At 44.5% G+C, this 12,872-nt stretch overlaps 1 long non-coding RNA gene across 1 annotated transcript in view; it reads left to right on the top strand.

Annotated features, from left to right (window-relative positions):
• LOC146177143 (uncharacterized) overlaps window positions 1-12,872 on the top strand; it is a 38,013-nt gene that overhangs the window by 9,063 nt on the left and 16,078 nt on the right. The window contains exons 2-3 of the long non-coding RNA XR_014701262.1: window positions 4,264-4,421; window positions 11,094-11,176. This is a non-coding gene — a long non-coding RNA (uncharacterized LOC146177143). The remainder of the gene's footprint in view (window positions 1-4,263; window positions 4,422-11,093; window positions 11,177-12,872) is intronic.

Raw genomic sequence — 12,872 nt, 5'->3', positions numbered from 1 at the left:
CTAGCGCTAGGCCAGCCATTAAATCTTATTTCACTCTGTCGCTATGTTGTGCCGGTGCCTTGCTTGTAGCCAAGTATCATTTTGGTGAAGATGCGGTGCGTACTCATCCTCGCCTTGGAGCACGACGCCATTTGCACGCCTTGGCCGGCGCCCGAAAGCGAGTGGACACCCCACGCAGCTCCTCTGCAGCTCGTCCTGCCCAAACCCGACCACCCGGAACTGCTCCGGCCCGCCTTTAGCAGGATCAGAGGACAAGTCACACATATGAACCGTCAAGAGCAGAAACCAGACCAAAAGCCCGAAGCACAAAAACACGCAATGCATTCGGCGCCTGTCCGTTGCTCACTCCGCTTGCTATGTAGAGAATTCGCCAGTCTACCATCCCACAACACCTCCTATGTTACAGTGGCACCATCCGTTCCAGTTAATCATTGCGACTATCTCGTTTCGCTCATTCTCGCCCTGCAATTTATACACCAAGTTGCACTACCCCATGCCGCTGTTCCTATCAAAGAGAACACACCTCTGTCGTTTCTGGACTTCGGGTATTCTTCTCAAGTTCTCCCATGCAGCATTCGTGTTACCCGGGTATCGCCACTATCTCGATCCAATTAATACTAACCAGCTTTGCGAACTTTTTAAATCTTTTTTGGACCTTTTGGGCCCCAAAAACAATAACCTGGGCCAATCTCTCGATTTCATACAGCACATTGCGAAACGTGATGCCTCCGCTTACGCCGCCGACCTTACCAGGTGTCCTATACCAAACGCAAGATCTTCGGTGCCGAAATTAGCAAATGCCTGAAAAGAACAATATCGAGCCCTCGAGTAATCCCTGGGCCTTATTAATAATCCTGGCTAAGAAAAAAGAGGAATCGTTGTGTTTCTTGTTGATTATCGGCCTCTAAATAAGATTACAAAGACGCTTACCCCTTTCAGGATTCGACCAGGTGCTCTGCGGTCTCTACGGTGCTAAATATTTCTCCTTAGTTGATCTTCCCTCCGGCCATGGGCAGATAGCAGTGGATTATCTGCATCGCGAGAAGACTGCATTTGTAACACCTGATGTGCTTGACCATTTTAAAGAAATGCCTGTTGGCGCCTCAAGCGCGCCGGTCATATTTGAACGCATGATGGACGCCTTTTTGCGATATTTCAAGTGGTACACTTCCCTCTGCTTTTAAAATACGTGATTTGCTTCTCACCTCGCTGACCTCTCAGATTCTCTCCCTCTTTCGTCATACTAGCCTACAGCTGCATGCCTCCAAGCGCTGCTTCGAATCATCAGATTACAATTTGGGCTACGTCGTCGACGCTACTGGTGTTTATTTGATCCCGTCTAGCTCTCCAGCTGCAGAGGACTTTTCGATGCCCTGTTCCCGAACTGATATTCAAAGTTCATGGGGCACGGCTTGTGCCAAGTTTTGCCGACATCGCACGCCCCTACAAAGACATAAAAAAGAGGTGGCTTCCTCCTGGGGCCCTCGCCAAGACAAGCGTTATCCAAGCTCATCCCTAAGCTCACCATGTCACCTGTCTTGGTACACTTCGATGCCCACGACCTTACTGAAGTACATACAAATGCTAACAGTAATTGAATTGCCGCTGTACTCTTTCAGGGAAAATTCGAGTCCGATCTTCTTCATTGCCTACCCCCCCCCCCCCCCTATTATTTACCCCAGAGCACAATTACTCGAATATTAAATGCGAGTGCTGATATTTATTGTGGGCCAATGTGAACTTTCGCCTGTATTTTTACCGCTGCCCTTTTATTGGTCACAGACCACCATGCACTTCTCTAGTTCTCCTCTCAGGAAGACCCCATGGGATGACTGTGTCGTTGTGTTTTACGACTGCAAGAATTTAAAGACATTACGGTGTACAAGTCTGGTTGGCCGCATACCGGTGCAGACTGCCTTTCGCGTTACCTCGTTGATACAGCCGAGAATTCAGGTAGTGCCTGCAATGCTGAAGTGTTCTCGCTTTTTGTTTCAAATTTTGTGGCCGAGCAGCGCCTCTATATATATTTCCGATGTCATATCGACAACATTCGGGTTGACGTTTTTGAGCGCTCGACGCTCTAGTTTGGCCTTTTTGTTGATGCTTTATACCGCCGCGATCCATTTCCTGCTGGCATGCACCTACTCCTTGTTGTACCGAAACATCTTTTAAACTCATCTTTCTCGAACTGTACAATCTCCCAACTGCCGGTCATCTGGGCTTCTCACACACTTATGACTGCGTGCATCGTCGATTCTATTGGCGCGCCCCTATTGTTATGCACGCCGCTATTTGGTTACCTGTTACCTGTGTCAACGTCGGGAACGCCCTTACATTCGCCAGTCCACCTTCGGAAATTGATAGGTTAGAGTTGCCCCAGACTAGGCTACCTACTACAAACTCAGGTGTCTATCCTATTACTATTGGTACCGATGCCACAGATTTCCTTCTTTACGACCTTATTTTACACCATACTAACACCTGTCACTTCTTTACTGACCACGGCTGCTCTTTCCTTTAAAAAGGTGTTGAGGAAACCATCCGTTTCTTCTCCACCAAACATATCCTTGTCACCATTATATTCGCATACAATTCGTAACACCACGATACTGCCGCTGCTTTTATTTCTGACTTTTGTACGGACACAATCCACAAATGCCTCTCGACATACAGCCTCCTACGTCTGCTGGTCCACCTTCTACCTCTTCTCGCGACACCACTGCTCATGCCGACCCCGGCCACCTACATGCTGAACCCCTCCTGCTCTTTACACCTGCCTCACAGCAGGGAACTTACAATCGCCGTATTCTCAAGGCTTCTTCCTCCTCGGTCCCTCTGCCTGCTTTCGAATAACTCTCAGAATAACATCACTTTCGTTTTACTGGCCCATATCGTGTGCTCCGTTAATATAATGCTGTGACCTACGAGATTGCTCTTGATATCTCGGCGTCTACGTCGAGTTCTGTCCAAATCTGACATCGTGCTTGTCTCACGCTTAAATCCTTACTGCTCGCCAAGTACTTGATCTGCCTAACCTACATCAAGAAAGTATTTGTCATGATGGGGGTCATGCCTCGAATAAGGCGAGCTAAGAGGACAAAGTCTTTGCGGGTGCCGCTCGCTCGGTACTGTGGGGAACAATCGTTTTTCTTTGTGTGCCTCGTGTTCTTTACTGCATCTAACCCCAAACAACGTAATACTATGTAATAGAGCGCTGACCTTCATAGACTGTCTTCTGTGTTCTCGTAGGCTATAGTTATATGCAATACTTTTGTGTTTATTCCTGATTTATACATTACCAACTTCTCTCTCTGATGGTTTGCCTCGAATGCATCCTAAATATATAAACATCAAAGAAGTTTTTATTAGCCCTAAACCGCGTTGAACTTCATTACGACAAGAATATACGACAGAGTTGTCGCGCTTTTTGTTGTGTCTGTATCGTGTCTGAGAAAACCTTTCCTCTTTCAACAGAAAGCAGAACCAACTAGGCCTACGCCTCGCACATGCAGAGACATTTTTGATGACTGCAGTGAAAACATGTCAAAATTAATCCACAATATCTATGTGCTGCCAGTTCTAATTTCACTAAATATTCTACTGACCGCATGATGAATTTGCATATAAAATTTCTACGCGCATTTTGCAGGCAACTTCTAAACTATCTGTACAGATTACTTGTTATCGCCTTCGGTAATTATTTCCTGGTCTCAGTATTAAGGGTACTCAAGTCAAAATGACCAGTTCAGTTTTGCAGTAGGTGACGCAAACTTATAAAGTTGCTAATTTGTAATTTTTGTTTTTATTATTATATGCAACTACTTCAATATATTTCGCAAGATATTTTATGAAAATTTCTTGTTCGCTGCTAAGCAGATACGACATATTTGCTGTAGTGTTTCTTAAAAAAAAGAACGAGCTAACTAAACCGCCAAAATATTTTCATGGCGAACCGAAAATTCGGTTGGTAATGTCTTTCAAGCCCAATCCAAGCTAGCAAAAGTGTTGTTCCGATACTCGCTTGGAATTCGTCTGCCTACAGGCAGCAATGCATCTATAGCTGACGTGCAGCCCCTTAAATAGTATGCTTATCGCGTTGGTTTGGTTAATAAAATGTAGTTTATGGCCTCAAATCTGTTTCTATTTCGACATTGCTATATCCGACATTGCTATATCCAAACATGTCTTACGAAGTTTTTACTCAGCAAGAAGGTTTATTCTACATGCGGGGAAAAATCGAATTGTATGTTGCTTCTTTTTCAGGCCTTTAGGACAAGTGGACGAATTTTTTTATTCATGCGAAGTAATGCTTCGATGTACAGGGACGACTTGACATGTGTATATTATTATGTACGGCAGACACGTACAAGTTACCTTGACGAGCTTCAGCTCAAATATAAAAATCGAATCACAGGTACATGGTAAGTATTGAAAGGAGTTATTAACGCGATAAACGTGAAAAGTTGAATTTCCAGAAAGGTAGTTACAAAAATAACAATTTATGACACTATATAATGACTATGCGTTTGCACTGAAAGATCAAATTTTCTAGAAATATATGAGCATGATGAGTTTTATATTAGTCTTTGCGAGAGTAAGATTCCGCAAGAACATATTGTTGCGCATGAATCGTTTCGCATTCCGCAGAGAAAACTTTTGCGGCCAAGTGCAATACAAAGAAAAACGCTTGAAGCATTATACATAAGAGAAGCGTTCCATATCCTTACATGCGACGAGGCACTGGGTGTGCCACCTATGTCGAATTAGATACGCCGTTCCTTTAAAGGTGGAAAAAGAGCTTCAACGCTGCGCATTCTTTATCGTTTCTACTAAACATTTCGTGGCAACATTTCTAGTGGACCAGTGCAAGCATCTGTTCTTTCGCACGCCATGACACCCTGACTCCTTATTGAACTTACACGAACTCCAACACCAACCTTCAGCAGAAACTTTGCAACTCCCAATCAACTGCTCACAATACCCGTAATACCAGAAGCAAACCAATCACCTAATACGACCGAAACTGTAATTAAGACAGACACCAAATATGGCATTCGGCAAAATTCTCGGTTCAACCATATATCATTACTCTGCCAGCTATAACATCGCACAACATGGAAAGACTAAAGAAATTTATAGGATCCAGTTTTACAGGCAATTAGCACAAAGAATTTAGTCAAAGGCATAAAACAAAGTTTGTCACTGCGCTCGTGTACTGGAGAACGAAGAAGAGGATGATTACCTGATTGGCTGTCTGAGACCGGTCTCTAATTTTGGGCGGTTTTTCGAAAGATTAGTGTTCAATGTTTTTTGGTTTGCGTCCTCAACGTGCGACGATCTGGGGGTCCACGGCCACCGGCGGAAACACGTCAAGGCCCTCCTAGGCGTTCTGCGCCCTCGCCGACACGAAACACCACTACTAGCCCCACTCCATGCTGCACTGATGGAAGCGGAGCTATAGGCTAGTCAAGTGGTTCTGTAATTGCGGCAGCAAATCAGGGCCCTGTAAACGAGAACACGCAAAGGACAAGCCAGGGATGCGGCTTTGGGTGACCACGCAGAGGACATGGACCAGGCAACCTTCACGGTTGTGCCCTGTAGGAAAAAGAAGCTGCTGGGGTTCCGGTTGTCTTCGGGGCCCAACGAGATAAAAGGCAATCTATGGAAAGCCACCCTAACGTCATAGTTTTGACAGTTGTAGCGTCGGGTCAAGAAAACGTTCTCAGCCATTGTCTTAGCAAATGACGGGAGCTTGATGGCGGAAGTATCGACATACATGCTGCCAACAGGTTGGTCGCCGTAACTAAGCTGGCTGGAGTGGCTACAGAGGCCCTGGTACCGTACTCGTTTACAGCCAGCTAGGCAAAATGTCAGATAAATATTCAAATGAAGATCTGCAGGAGTGTCTATGTAACCAAGGTGTTCTCTCACCAGTGACGCTAAGAAGTTACTGTCCTGAGGACGGTGGCAAGTTCAAAGAGGTAAGCCGTCGCTGTGTTTAGAATTCTCAAAAGATGCACCACTGCTAAGAGATTCAAGCTTGGGTTATGTAGCTACCCTGTAACTGAGTACGTCAGAGCGGGGACAGAGTGCTACCAATGCCAGAAGCATGGCCACATACCGCAGCATTGGACCAGCAAAATATGCGTTGGCCCCCATTCGCACAAACAGTGCACCTCGAGAGCGCAACCTAAATGCGCGAACAGCGATTGTCCACACCCTGCTTCATACGGAGTGTGTGTCAAAAAGCAAACTGATACACTTGCACGCGTATTGGAGCAAGTACAAGAAAAACAGCCCAAGTGTCATGATCCAATACCTAATCGCGATGTGGATTTTACGAATGTGTTAGATCTATCCTAAAATTAGTCACCACAACGTGAAAAAACATCTGGTGACACATACGAAGCAGCAGCCAAACCTGAACGTGGTAAGTTCTTTGGCTGCTTTGCTCTATCAAACTAGCAGCCACACTCCGCACAGCGCATAAAAACAACCTTTCTAGTTACCAACCTAAGGCAATGCAATGTAACAAGATCAGCGAAAGGCAGCAAAGCGGAATCACCGAACAAGAAATCAGATGCTTACTGATTCCTATGCTGTTTGCCACCATAAAGGCTCTTGTCCGCGCTGACCCCTCCTCAGGAGGACGCCCAGAAGTAGGAGCTGTCCTTGCAGTGGAATCGTTGCTGTCGGCTTTTTACGCTTCGCAGGGGCGTAATATCACACATCTGTGATTATGATCTCGACAGGAAGAGCCTAACCACAGTTCGCCCTCTTCAACATCTTTCGCACATGCACTATTTTTCAGTGGAACGCTCAAGGTTTATACTTCAAATGCTGTGATGTTCAGCAGCTTGTGCGAGCGTACCGCATCCCTTTCATAACCATCTCTAAATCGCGTCGCGCATGGAGGAAACTTTCAGACTAAACGGATAAAATTTTTATTATTTAAAACAAGCAGATCACGTCAGCGAATTGTTGATTGGCTTTCTCAAAGATGTCCTGGCCTCCTTGGTAAAGTACCGCATCACAATGACAACGAATATGTGTGCGCCGTAACAGTACATGGGAGGCAAGCGTACACTGTTTTTGGAGTATATCTTGAGCCAAGCAGGCCATTCGATGATTTGAGACTTAACAACGTAATATTAAGGACGCCCACTCCACATATCATTGGCGCATACTTCAATGCTCACATTGAAATTTGGGGAAGCTCGCACATATGGGCCCGTAGAGGCAAGTTTGCAGAGCTTCTTGCAAAACATTCAATTTAATCTCTAAGTGACAGCAGCATAACCTATCTCCGAGGCTTGACGACTGCCAGCAGCATTGATGTGACCTTTGTGACAAGTTCAGATGCACATAACTTTTCTGGTGCACCAATCTTGAAACGCGTGGAAGTCACTATTACCCTATTCTCATATCAGCTGTCAGTGCGCAGATGGCGCAAAACTTTCTCATAAAATCTAGTCTTGGATGCATACAAAGACGGTACAAGCAGCGGACTTACTGCCGCAACCCGACGTAAGGAACTAATATCGACAATGGTTTATTGCCGGAGAGAAAACACGCGAATCACAGCTAATAGCGATAGCTTACCTTCAAATGACGAGACATTTCAAAGGCTGTGCGCTATTCGCAGGCGAGCTAAAAGAAATGGTTTGCGCAGAAAAAATTATTTAGCCCTTTATGCCTGCCGACGGCCACACCATCACATTCGACGCTACCTGGGTAAGTTAGGTCGGCAGAGATGGCGTGATTTTGTTCTAGGCTGGATATGCGGCAACCAATAGCCAAAATGTGGCGCATAGTTGACCGCATGCGCACGTCCCTGCAACAAGGTTCCTCCTTCCATAGCACTATCTCTGCATGAACAAAAACTCAATAAAGAAGTCTCAGAAAAATATTGCAGACTACTGTCATTGGGGTTAGGGCCTTCTGACCACTCCACAGATGGTCTGCCAAGCGTCCCCCCAGCGGCAACGCCAGCGATGGATCTACCTTTCACAATTGAAGAGCTATCCACAGCTATCGTGGAATTAAACACACAGACCTCTGTGGGTCAAGAAGCTACCTATGAAGCAATAGCAAACCTACCTCAAAATTTGTGCCTTTGACTCCTGGAATATTACAATTCTTCCTGGATGTTTGGCATGGTTGCCATGGAATGGAAGTTGGCGAAAATTGCGCCTGTTTTTTAAACCTTCTAAACAGCGAACACGTTATGCACCCTTCCAGCCCATCGCCCTACAGAGCTGCGTAGGTAAGCTTATGGAGCGAATGATCTGCACACTGCCACCTGGTTCCTCGAAAGCCGAGATCAGTATCTTCACGAAATGAATGAGTTTCGCCAAAATAGGTCAGCGACTGATATGGCATTGCCCTTGTATCATCGCTTCAAGATAACCTTCACGCTACATCCTGACAGCCTTCAACACCGCTTTTGACTCCGCGTTTCATCACGCAATTCTTGCAGCCTTGGGCCTTGGCCTCGGATTAAAACTTTACAACTAGATTGGACACCATTTACAAGAGCGACAAGTTTTTATCAACACTCCAAAAGGCCCAACTCTCGTTCACGCAGTCAAAAGGGGCGTACCTACGTGAGCTGCGCTCAGTCCTCTCCTGTTCAATATTGCCCTGATACATATAACAAGAAGCCTTCCGCGAGGATCACGCATAATACTTTTTCCACATATCTGAATCTTGTGTGCATCACGTTGGCGTTACATTACGCAGCAACGTTTTCAGAGAGCGTTACTGCATATCTCAATGTACCTGGCTCCCCGGGGTAACCGCCTCTCTTCAGAAAAAGTGCTGCTATGACTTTCACAAGGAAAATAAATAATACCTGCTACTTCTGGGTAGACGACCACTACAGTAACAACGCTTCGTAGGTATTATGATCGACAGTATTCTCTTTTGGGCACCTCAGAATAGAAAAAAATCTGCGAGATGATCACTGCAGCATCGCAGGTTTTCTCATTTGGGGCGGAAACACGATGGGCAGCAACTGCTGGTCGACGGTTCTGCTTTAAAACTCCAACTTTGAAGGACCGTTACGCTATTATTTACCAGTGCTTCAAAGAGTATCTCTAAGAAGCAAGAATATTCTTGAAGCCGTGCGGAATAACTGCTACCGGATATGCTGTGGACCCAAAAGGGATATTCTGCATCAGGAACACTTGCAGAATCAGGATGTCTCCTGCTAGATCTGATTACCGACCAAGAAACTATGCGTATCTATCTCCTACATGTCTTTCAAGGGAAGAAGCACTTTTAAACGTGTCCATCTAAATCACTGCAACTCTGGCTTTGAGAGAGCTGTATAGTTTCTGCCGCTCCCTACTATTATTCTGCCATGAAATCGGCTACCTCTCATATTTTCTCCATGGCTACTATCGTCTATAAATTGGAAGATGTCTGTTCCTGTCGCGGATGCGAAGAGCCACATACAGCAGGCAGCACTTAGGCAAGCCGCTCTCGCCTACTTAGCCAAGGTATATACGCAGTACACCCACATATTTACCGACGGTTCAACTACTCAAGATACTTCTTCCCATTGCCTTTATGTGCCATCAGCAAACCATGTCCTGTCTTGCCGACACATCACTGTCAATTTCTTTATTCAATTGGCCCACATCTAATGTTGACTCCCTTCGAGAGTGTCTCGCCAACTAGAAACTCTTAATCACCGACTTCGCCTTACCTGTGCATATACAAATTGCTTGCGATACCATTTCGCTCAAATGAACAGTCCGCATTGTGTCGACTGTGGCTCGATTGAAACTTTGGGGCATATCCTGCTTTAGTCTCCTGCGTACGCTTACGAGCGTGCGTGTTACGAACATAGCATGTAGAAGCTCTCCCCAGTGCCTTTAACTATAGACTGTGTTTCAAGTCCCATACCCTGCCGTAGACTCGCAATAAATTTTTTATTTACGTATTTGAATAGGATTGCACTTCATGACAGGCTCTAAATTCACCTAAATGTCACCGTGAGGCATTTTTGTGCTGTAAACTATATAAGCACATTTGTGGGATAACGAATTTCATTATTTCACTTCATACCATTACTCCATCATGCACCTTACAGCGCATTTAATGACCGCATTTTATCTCCCCCTTCCTCGCCGCTGTTTTCAATCTTTCCCTCCCCAATTCCCATTCCTACACAAAGCAGCATGCCAGGAAAAAATTTAAGCGCCGGCTAGAATATCTCTTTTTCATTAAAGGTCTTTTTCTCTCTCGTGTACTACTCTCGTGCCGTTCTACTATGCCATGTATCTAAACCTAACAGATGCTTAAAACAGGAAACTCGTATCATCACTCTGTATACGCCCAAACTCCATTTGCCTACTCATATAACCTCAAAGAGCAAATTCAACCAAAACACCTATCACATCAGCTCAACTAACCCAACAAGAATGAGATTGAAAAAGGCGCCAATTCTTTACGAAGAAACGATTTGGTACCCTGATACGAGCGGGCATCACCATCATAAAGATAAGGAGAGATATTCAATGCTCTCAGGCAATCAGGCAACATTATATTTCCCAACATACCGAAAGCTTATGGTGCCAAACCTGCAGACCTTTGATGCCAACCACAAGACAAACATTACAGCAGACAGCATGTGTATAACAATGTAAAAGGATGCTAGAACTGAGGCACGAAATCTAACTTGTTCTGAAAGTGTACACATGCGAAGATTACCTTGATCATTTATACAGTCAGGCATTAGTCATATCTCTAAACATAAATAAACTCTTGCGGGATAATATAGTGTTTATAAGAACAACCTGCAATAACTGAACGAACATTTCAAATAATTGTGTATAAGCAGCGATCGCCGCTGTAGTGCAGTGGTTAGGGTGTCCGGTTATTATCCCTAATAACGCGCTCCAATCCGTCGGCTGGCGGGTTGGGAAAAGCAAAATGTCACCCCGACGGGGTCCGGTTTTCTTCAATGTAGCGAATGCTACGGCATTTTGCAATAGTAAATAATAAATACTGTGATTTCACTACGCGCAGTAAACCGGAAATTAGCGTTCTCAATGACAAATGTGAATAATTTATCTACATAACAGGGATACAAGAAAGGTCAAGGCAAAGTTGACAGAAGGACCTGCACCAGATAAAAAAGGCACTTTAACTGTGGACTCGTTCTACGGTAAGAAACACTCGATGCAAGCGAGAATGCTATGAAATGCTCTCTAAAAACAAATGCACTCTAAAAACCTTTAAGGCAGGGATATACCACGTTTCTATCAAGTCCTACAACCTAATTACGCTCTTCTTGTGTACACCTTCCTTCTATTGCATTCCACATTTCAGGTGCATTAACTGGTTAAATGCAGAAAGTCAATTATTCTAAGCAAAGTGAATAGTTTTCGCCCTTTTCATGAAAAGGAACATGCATCATGCCCACTTAATCTGCTACTAATACATCGTAGTTGTTTTAACTTATCCTGGAATTTATAAAACCTGTGTCCATGCTGACCGTATAAAAGCACCTTCGTCACTGCCAACTGGAGAGGACATGCTTTACCCTACGTGTGTTTAACCCTTTTGACTGAATGCAAGCACAATGATAAAGAGCAGCTCTTAGCATTTATGGGTGTCTTTTAGGACATTATTTATTCCAGCGATATCCATTACCATTTCAAGCAAGCTTGAATATTCAAGCATTAACAATATCAAGTGGGTGTAACGTATACCGTAAAAATGCTCTTCTTCACGATCATACATGCTACTGTCTGTAAAGTCGAGGATATGAAGCAGTGGACAATTTTTTATTGATTTCAAATCGAACATGTCACTGTGTGGGACAAGAGCGATCTTCTTGAAACATCTCTCATTTCCTAGTTTTCCAGTTGCCACCACTCGAATCTAGCATTGAAGTGCACTCGGTTTGCAGAGCTCCTCTAGTGTAGCATCAATGAGGTGGATAGTCGATATTGTTTTCGGTATGTCGTTCACATGACAATAAATAACAACAAACCAACGAGTGAAATTCTAATTTCAGCTCACCGTGAGCAACTACAATAATTGGTTCGTTGGATGGCGTTGCCGCGAAGCACTTCTTTCAAATAATTCCGGATTACTTGGCAATATAACTTCAATACGCGTTAGGGTCTTTGACGGAGTGGTTGGGCATGATGGACGCTAACAAGCTTTTGTTGACAATGGGCGTTTATTGCATCTTTCATGACGACCCCGATAAATCTTTGTAGATTTGAAGAGGTGTAGGTGTCATTCTGTGTTGGAAAGGGTTGGACTGATATGAAAAATGGGTAGATTGCCTTTTGTGGAGGTTCATCGCGGAGGTGAACGAATTATTGCATGCCTGGTAACTCATCTAGGAAACCAAATGACGTGTCCTATCGTGATGTCAATAAGTTTATTTAAAGTTCGCCTCCATATCTTACGTTTGGCCGTTCTCATGGATCATTACTCTTGTGATGGCAAGGCCTCACTTCACGCTTATTTGGGATTACATGGTTTCATCGCCTCCGGAATCTACGCGGACAGTTCATCAAGCTCTTGTTGGTATGATGAATTTTTTGACGAGAACGATTAAAGCTACGAAATTCTTCAGCGATGTCGAAGTGAATACGGGGATCTCAATAAAACTTTTATGAGCTTTGACAGAAGCCGAAAAGAGCGCGGTAGTCAATTAGTACGTTCACTTCCAAAATCAAACCAGAAGAGAACTACTGCCCTTTTACTAGGGTAGTATACATTACCCCGGAGGGACTATTAGGTGACCACCAGTGGTATGAACAGTCCGGCGGCGGAGATCGAATGCATATGTCTCTTCCACGCGATTTCGTTCACTACAAATATGTGTATAATTTCTGCCAACT

This window comes from Amblyomma maculatum, chromosome 10 (assembly GCF_055883805.1).
Source record: "Amblyomma maculatum isolate TAMU_Amacu chromosome 10, ASM5588380v1, whole genome shotgun sequence".
Taxonomy (NCBI): domain Eukaryota; kingdom Metazoa; phylum Arthropoda; class Arachnida; order Ixodida; family Ixodidae; genus Amblyomma; species Amblyomma maculatum.
The sequence above is the reverse complement of the archived record's forward strand: the minus strand, read 5'-3'. Positions and strand labels throughout refer to the sequence as shown.